Source organism: Carassius gibelio, chromosome A4, assembly GCF_023724105.1.
Source record: "Carassius gibelio isolate Cgi1373 ecotype wild population from Czech Republic chromosome A4, carGib1.2-hapl.c, whole genome shotgun sequence".
NCBI lineage: Eukaryota > Metazoa > Chordata > Actinopteri > Cypriniformes > Cyprinidae > Carassius > Carassius gibelio.
The window spans coordinates 8,381,935-8,391,270 of record NC_068374.1 but is presented as its reverse complement, the minus strand read 5'-3'; the positions used below and the strand labels follow the sequence as shown (position 1 = coordinate 8,391,270).

The 9,336-nt window shown below is 35.7% G+C and overlaps 2 long non-coding RNA genes across 2 annotated transcripts; one reads left to right on the top strand and one right to left on the bottom strand.

The window, feature by feature from the left end:
* The first annotated feature begins 1,457 nt into the window (after positions 1-1,457).
* On the top strand, positions 1,458-6,043 carry LOC127968564 (uncharacterized). The gene is made up of 4 exons (XR_008156011.1): positions 1,458-1,581; positions 3,689-3,794; positions 5,503-5,604; positions 5,748-6,043. It is a non-coding gene; the product is annotated as an uncharacterized LOC127968564 (long non-coding RNA).
* A 1,119-nt stretch (positions 6,044-7,162) lies between these two features.
* On the bottom strand, positions 7,163-7,793 carry LOC127968797 (uncharacterized). Its single transcript, XR_008156135.1, has 2 exons — positions 7,676-7,793; positions 7,163-7,465 (listed from the first exon to the last, which is right to left on the bottom strand). It is a non-coding gene; the product is annotated as an uncharacterized LOC127968797 (long non-coding RNA).
* Between the last annotated feature and the right edge of the window lie 1,543 nt (positions 7,794-9,336).

Genomic DNA, 9,336 nt, shown 5'->3' with positions numbered 1-9,336 from the left:
TGCAATTGAATTCAGCACTCCAAGATGGTAATACTGGCCACCAGCCTTGTCTTGTATTTCAGGGTACAAACGCACAGTTCCTAGCAATGTCCTCGAGTCTTTTGGCAGATTTAAACTGTGTAGCCGTAGAATGTTGAGCAATGAATTCAATGCCACATGTGTGATTTTGTGTTCAGTAGCCCAGGATGCCAAATCATAATTTAATGAATTTGGATCTGATTCTGATTCTGTGTCTGATTCACTGTCATCAGGAACACTTCTGACATCTTCAGTCTCATCAACATGAGAGACACAGTCCATGAATGTATCTTCATCATCATTTTGACCTTGACCGGTTTTACTGTGCATCCAACCCAATTCTTTCCCCCAAGTTGTTGCTTGTATTGTCTGCAGTTGCTGATCCACCTTGTCCTTTGCTTTCCGTCTTAGTGTCCAATAGGATGGTTCATTTGAAGCCATAGTATTAAGACCTTAATACAAACAAACCTATTTTTTTGTTGTTTGTTTACTGGCCTACCAAGTCATATGCATTAACATAATGTACATACCTTTAGTTGGTTGACGGATGGTAATGGATAACTTTCTGTAGTCAAATTAAACAAAGGACAGTTAAATGCTGAAATTTAAAATGACTACATAAATATACTATTACATATCTAAACTTTAATCAGAGATTGACAGTCTTCTGTAATTGAGGTTTAAACATAGATTAAATTCTCTTTTCATCACATAGTGTTCTTTTAAAACATCAGTTGCACCTAAGAGATCTGTTCACATATAATTATACATTTACACAGACAAAAGTTCGGTACTGGTTAGATTTTCATGTGTTTGAAAGAAATGGTATTAAGACTGTTTATTTTATGAAAATACATTTTTACTGTACATATATTCAATGTAAATCTTTTCACAATTGTGTGCATCAAATCAGCGTATTAAAATGATTTCCAAAGTATCATGTGATCACAGAAGAATTCTGTTCTGCTCTAAGGTTGTATTTATTTAATTCAAAATACAGAAAAAAGGTAATATTGTGAAATATTTTTGAAATTAAAAATATAGGTGTCTTATTTTAATATACTTTGATATATAATATATATATAATATAATTGTTCTGAGATGCAAAGCTGGTTTTTCAGCATCATTACTTCAGTCTTCAGTGTCACATGATCCTTCAGAAATCCTTCTAATATGATGTATGATTTATTATAAGTGTTGGAAATAGTTGTGCAGCTTAGTATATGTGTTTTATGTATTTATTTATTTTCTTTTGAAACCAGTGAACATTTTTCAGGATTCTTTGATAAAAGTTAAAAACAACAGCACTTATTTAAAATAGAAATCTTATGCAACAATAACAGTAATGGCGTGCTTGGTGTCGATCTAATCTTCAGGTGAGAGTTGAATGGCGCTTAGTGTCTCGCGAGATTTTAATTGGGTTTCCTCTGTTTCAAGCAAGGCATTCGATCGGCTGGTAGGTGCTGATGTTGTGCTGCAAGAACAACATGGCACGGGTTCAAAGCCTTATTCAACTGAGAAAATTGATCAGCGTCATGGTACAAGCGAAGTCTGAATGGTTTGGTAAGGTGAACTTGAAACGAAATCCCGCAACCATGAGTTTGTTAAACTGTTGTCACTGAACAGGACTTTTTGTGATTTCGTGTATGTTAACTGGACATCATATACGTTTAGTGCTTGTGTAACTTGATCCGGGCCGCTGTTATTACGTTAGCTCGGAGCCTCTGTTCATGGTTGACTTGCCTTACATTTGTCAGAGCTGGTGGGTCTTAATCAATCCGAGATAGCCCATTACGACGTCCAATACTAAAGCAAACTTGTAGGAATGAATGAAAACTAGTGAGCAATTTCGAAAAGTCACTGAGTGTAAATCTTACTTGTTTATTGCGGTGTAAAATACAAGTGCATTTGATTGTCCACTTAGTTTTTGGACCATCACAAATGGGTGTCCCTGAAAACTATACTATTTGAGGGTACAGAGCGATGGATTTAAGATTCAGTGCAAGTGCAATGTATAGCAACATTTTACATTTCTACGTTATATTCCTCAGTACCAATAGGCCATAGCCAATCAGTATTGAGCAGGGCAGCGCTTCAGATTTTCCCGCCCGACCGATGATTGGATTCGCTCAGAATGGCGTTGAAGTGAATTTGATGACGTAACGTACATCAGCTGTTTTCGCGAGGGGAAAAAAGCGCCCTTAACATTTCAGTATTTAGTTTAAGTTAGGTTGTTTGTATTTAAGTGTATGTGTTTACATGTATAATGATTCTTATCTCGAATATAATCAAACGTAAAGATATCAAAAGGCTGATTAATCCAAATAAATGTTACTTACCAACCACTTGACGAACTGACGACAAACTACAAACAAACTTAAAGACGACTAATTAACTTTTAAAACAACAGTAGTAGAAAGACATGTAATGAATGAACAGGAACTTAATATATACAAATGGTTCTATTTACAGGTTATTAATGTGGGGAAAATAATCAAAAAATGTTGAGGGTACAGTAGGCTGAGGAAATCACAACGGTCATCTGATACAAATTACAACGGTCATCGCATATATGTAGCCTACGGTCACGTGACATTCATTCATATATTTTTTTTTATTTTTTTAATTATTTTTCCTGAGCTTAATACAAGAAACACAATGTGTTCATGTTTAGAGTTGTTATAAATATTGCTACAGTTTAATGGTTTAATATTGCTTAGATCAGATGTTTTTTTTTTTAGGGTGAGGGTTACCTCAAGGACATAATGTCAAAGGTTACTTGTTTGCTACCTCTGTTTATTTGTAAATGTAATGGGTGTTTTTTTCACCATATGTTGAAGATATTTTAAAATTTGTTTATTTTATTAGTTATTATATTTATTAGGCATTTTAAATTTAATTTGACAGTCAGTACTAAAAGAGTATGAAAATATTGAAATGTGTACATTTATCGTTTTCTCTCTGTGTGTCACATTACACTTGCCCTGAATATTTCAGTGCCACACAATTTGCCACAGTGGCAATGGTAATTTTTATTAATAATTTTTTCTCTATATGAAATTGGATATTTGGCAGTAAAGCACTCAAGTTAAGTTGGGTGAAATATACATTTGTTTAAACAACATCTGTGTTAAGTCTTAAAAAAAAATATATATATATATATATATATATATATTTATGAAAATTTTTAGTATTCTGACAGCTTCTCCGAGTTGGGTCTTTATAGCTTTTGCTTTTCTTTATATTTGCTCATTAAAACTCACCATATTCCATAGTACTAAACATTTTTAGGTCATGGTAGCCACATGTAAAACCATAAATGCCTCTTCACTACACAGTAAGAAAAAAACAACTTTTCTCTACAAGTCTGGTATTCATGAAAAACGGTAACCTGAACACATTTAGTATGGAGATAAATGCAAAAATTACCATAGCTTCATAACAAACAATTGTTATTATATTCTATTATTTCTGTAACTGTTAATACAGGCTTGAGTCCTGGTTTACTGTGGATGTTGGATGTAGTGATTTTTACAATGGCAACCCACAGACTCAATGTGGACACCTTGTTGTAAAACACTTTTTATTATTATTATTATTAACTGTGTATTATATTTATTCCTTTTGATATATGAGTGATGTGTCTGGCACACATTTTCTTTTTCTCTAGTTTCCCTGTTTCTTCTGCCTTGGCTGCACCAGCTGTGGAAACCAGACCTGGTGAGGACCCTCTCCTCCATCCTCAACTATTGAACCTCTTATATCACTCGGATGAGGTAATAAATTAAAGATTGTGTTGTTGGTCAGTGAATAGTTTGTTTTAAGCTGCAAATAATTTTAATTTTTCTGATCAATTTGATAACCACTATATTTAACCGCTATATTCAGGGTGTCTGCAGGTCCTCAAAAAGTCTTAAAATGTCTTAAATAGCGTTTTCCTAATATAAGGCCTTAAAAAGTATTTAAATGTCTTAAATTAAGATAAGATAGGTCTTAAATATATTTGGTCACTTCAGTCTGATGGACCTAATGACTGTTTATATTCATTGGACAGACCGAAGATTTTTTTTTTTTCTTCCCCTGCATCATCAGAGTGAATTGAAGAATACAAGTTTGCGCTGAGGCTCACTCTTTGTGAGAGACTTCAGATAGAACAAATAAAATGGCACACATAAACATGATATAGTAAAGTAATACCTTGACAAGTGAGCTATCTTGAACAATATTCTAACAACGCAAAAAAAAAAAAACATTGACTACCTTTACAAGCTGTTAAAATTCGGGTTATGGTCGGGTTAAGGTCACTATTTGGGTTTCTGAAACATTCGGGATAACCCGTTTACATGTGTGAGCAGAGAGAGTTACTCCTGTATACATGGAATGTGTAATCAGTCGCCAATATCCCGATGTAAACTGCGACGCACGGTTAGCGTCTGGACGTAGGACGCAATGTGCGTCATATCCGATTCTTCTTCCTGTATCCAAAGACTCAAAAGACCAAGATTCCTTGCGAATAGAACATGCGCAGAACACACATTTTGATGGGGATATGCCGAAACGCATTTACAAGACCAAATATTCGGGTTAGAAAAGGGGTACCCCAGGTATAATATCCCGGTTTTTAAAAACCGGGATATGAGCATATCCGGGTTTTTGCCGGTGTTTACATGGCCGTGCGCGACCGGGTTATTGCTAATATCCCAGTTTTGAACGGGTTATTGGCTGCATGTAAACGTAGTCATTGAAAACACCTACAGAGTGTATGCATTACGTGTGTTCATTTAGAATGTGCACTGCATGATTCAGTCTATTAAAAGACATCGGGGGAAGAACATGTGTATATTAATACCTCTTAAATATAGTTAATCAATTTTGGTAAATTTCACATGGCAGTGCCTTTTTTTTCCTCAAAAAATGACCATATATAAATGTAATTTTTTTTTTTTTTTAACAACAGTTTCATAAACTATACGTTCTATTAAGAGACTTACGTTTTTGCACTATTTCACCAACAAAAATAATTCCAAACAAAGCCACAGTGCTGTTTTGCGCGTCTAAGCTACATGAAGGCTTTTTGTTCCTGAATGAATCAACTGTTTTAATTACTCACTTATTAACAGTTACCTGCTGTCACCTACTGGTGGTTTTTAATGTCAGATTTAAAGTATCTTTTTAATTCAATTAAATTCAAGTTTATTTGTATAGCGCTTTTTAAGATACAAATCATTACAAAGCAACTTTACAGAAAATTACGTTTCTAAAATATTTAGTAGTAGCTTATAAGTGGTGACTGTCAGTTTATGTGCATATGACAGGATTTTTCAGAAAAATTAATCAAAGACGTAGTCAACCAGACAATGAACATTATTAACAGCAATTATTATATAATGCAGTAACACTTGTAGCAATATTTGTTAGTTCTGTTGTTGTCTCTGGGTTAGCATCATCTGAGGTCCTCTGAAGGTCAGCATTGTCTCTTCTCAGGTGATCTGGATCCAGACTGGAGCTTGTGTAAATCATAGTTACCACGGGATGAAGATCCCAGCAGAAACAGAGAAACAAATAGAGACATCATAAGCATAGCTGGTAATGTTCCAACACAGTAAAATTAATTAGTTTAACCCAAACTAAAGAATAATAATGTGTTTTATATGATGTGATGCTCTTTTTGTGAACATTGTTACATAAAATGCTCTTACTCTGTTTCTTTTCTTCACCCAATACCTTAGGACAGACCAGCCTGTGATCTCCTAAGACACCCAGATTCACCCCTGGTCACGATCATTCCCTCACCTGTGTCTCATCACAGTCCATCACCAGTGTCTGCACCCTGCATATTGCCAATATTATGGATTTCTGTTCTGGAGAGAGATGCCATTCACAACATAATCTCTACACAATATCAAACTCAAATAATTTAGTCTTGCCAAACAGTTTCCCTGATTTGTTACTGTTCACAATGTAGCATGGTCTTGCCTACCTTTGTCCATTCAGTTATTAAAATGTTTTTAATATTTGTATTGAATATATCTCAAGTTTATTATTTAAAAGCAACTTCACTTAATCTTTCCCTAGAAGAGATAATAGGTGTGTTTGACTTGAAGCAGTGCTGTGCAGACCGATCGAAGTATGACATCACAGTACCATGAGAGCAATAAGACGGCTTCATATATAGGTCCTTCTCAAAAAATTAGCATATTGTGATAAAAGTTCATTATTTTCCATAATGTAATGATAAATATTAAACTTTCATATATTTTAGATTAATTGCACACCAACTGAAATATTTCAGGTCTTTTATTGTTTTAATACTGATGATTTTGGCATACAGCTCATGAAAACCGAAAATTCCTATCTCAAAAAATTTGCATATTTCATCCGACCAATAACAGAAAAGTGTTTTTAATACAAAAAAAGTCAACCTTCAAATAATTGTTCAGTTATGCTCTCAATACTTGGTGGGGAATCCTTTTGCAGAAATGACTGCTTCAATGCGGCGTGGCATGGAGGCAATCAGCCTGTGGCACTGCTGAGGTGTTATGGAGGCCCAGGATGCTTCGATAGCGGCCTTAAGCTTATCCAGAGTGTTGGGTCTTGTGTCTCTCAACTTTCTCTTCACAATATCCCACAGATTCTGGGATATTGTGAACTCTCAGGTCAGGAGAGTTGGCAGGCCAATTGAGAACAGTAATACCATGGTCAGTAAACCATTCACCAGTGGTTTTGGCACTGTGAGCAGGTGCCAGGTCGTGCTGAAAAACGAAATCTTCATCTCCATAAAACTTTTCAGCAGATGGAAGCATGAAGTGCTCCAAAATCTCCTGATAGCTAGCTGCATTGACCCTGCCCTTGATAAAACACAGTGGACCAACACCAGCAGCTGACATGGCACCCCAGACCATCACTGACTGTGGGTACTTGACACTGGACTTCAGGCATTTTGGCATTTCCTTCTCCCCAGTCTTCCTCCAGACTCTGGCACCTTGATTTCCAAATGACATGCAAAATTTGCTTTCATCCGAAAAAAGTACTTTGGACCACTGAGCAACAGTCCAGTGCTGCTTCGCTGTAGCCCATTTCCTGCACACGCCTGTGCACGGTGGCTCTGGAGGTTTCTACTCCAGACTAATTTTTTGAGAAGGACCTGTACTTTTGAATTGCTCTCACCATACTTTGTCATAATTTAAGCGGTGCTGCGCAGAATGAGTGTCTTTGTAACCATTCTCAGTAGATACTGAAACCATATTAATGGTGCTTTTAAGTAAAATATTAAATGTAATATGTAAGGTAAGCCATGGCTGGGTGTACATTCCACATTTTTAATGCTGTGGAGGTAAAGAACTACATGAACTAAAGCCATGAATCACCCCTTAATTATAATAATCAGGGTGATCAATTCTGTCAAATTCAACATTGCTCCAACAGCCCTGCCAGTAGTTAACCAGTGCTCCTGAAGACCACAAATAGCAGGTTCAGTAGTGTTTGAGAAGGCTTGAAGCTGAACTTTCCAGGAAGTTATATAGTTATGTAGACAGGTGTTGGTGTGACTAATTATTGAGTAGTCTATTGCTCATTATTATGCTGTAGTTAACTTATAGGTAGGATGTACAGTAATTGCATTAAATACTGTATAGACTAATGAACATTTGTCTAAAACAATAGTGAATTTAACAAACATCTCAAGTTTAACATTTACAAGTGTGTAAATAGTACAGTAATGTTATTACACTTGAAGTACAAAATAATCATACTGTAGTTTATTTGGAGTAACTTGCTCAACATATATATATATATGTGTGTGTATGTGTGTGTGTAAGTACAATCACTAATCTTGAAATGTTGAACACTTAAAACCTACAAATAGTCAATGATCTTAACGCGCTGTACAAAATAACTTCCACACGCGTTTATCTTCATTGACAGGGACAGTTAGACAAACCGATTTAAAAGTGCATGATGGATTACGTTGTTAAAACATTTTTTTTTTTGTGCTTTTGTTCTTGTTTGTTTCCAGTAAAGTATGTCACCTTTTGTCTGATCATTTAGACATTAATGTTAACGAAAGCGCACAGTGTAATTCTGTGCACATAAGTAAAGAAAAAGTGTTTGTGTCTCCTTGAAAACATCAATGGAATATAATACATTTAATAAATAAATGTATGTCTACAAAATAATGTGATGTTTGCTTTTAAACATGCTATATACGTTATTGTACTAAGAGCAAATCACAGAACATGGATTTTAAATGATCGTTATTTCTTCAAGTATTTCCCTTTAAATTAATCAAGTATAGCAGCGTCCAGTTCTCGACCGGACATGCCGGCATATTTCGGGTGATAAAGATACGTCGTATAGATGTCATTTAGAGGTAGGGAAGACGTTTCATTTAACAGCTCAAACAGACGATCTACAGACGATCAAAATACGACTATAAAAAAGGAATCCGATGTTTATCAGATGATGCGCTCTTCAGCAGACGTCTCCGCGACGTACGTGTGCTATCTGGGATGTGCTGTCTGGGTTATTTATATTTTTAGACATTACATAAAAAAAATGAGAAGTTGACGTCGACGATAGAAAAACAAACATAGGAAGACATTTCATAACCTCATAACTTTCATAATCTGATAATTCAACCCGCTATAATTAAACTGACATACTGACATGACAGTCTCACGCACGCACGCACGCACGTACGCACGCTTTTCCGTCAGCGCGACCCACGATTACACTTCACTTATATCCACTTATTGTAGTAGTAGCTATTATAGGCCTCTAAAGTAATGTAAATGTAAACAGCACGAGACCCTGCTGCCGCAACTGTCAAGACTGGCTCGCTCTGTGTTTCGTGTCCCGTCAGCAGCAGCAGCGAACGTGTCTTCAGCGCTGCGGGAAGAGTGATAGAAGAGAGGAGGACGGGGTCAAAACCTTCCACTCTGGAGGCTATTCTTTTTCTCCACGATGCTCTGTAAGAGACTGTTCTAACTTTTCACTTGAGTGGACTTTGTTTTCGTTTAACTGTTGGAAACTAATTGAAAAAAGAATGGACATGTTCGGTGGTGCATTTTTGAGGTAAGATAACCTGCAAGTTTGGTTTTAATTAATATTTTTGTTTAGATTGTATGCTATTTCTCATTTCGTTTGCAAGCGCTTTTGCGAGCCTCCCTCAGTATTTCAATTTTTTTTTTTTTTATTTTACTCACTGTGGTTTAATAAATAAACATTTATTAAACTAATTGTCTGTGTGATATGCTTGAAGTGTTTTATATATGCATTTTATTGTAGCCAAGCAAAGTATTAGCGTTAATTTGAGAGGCT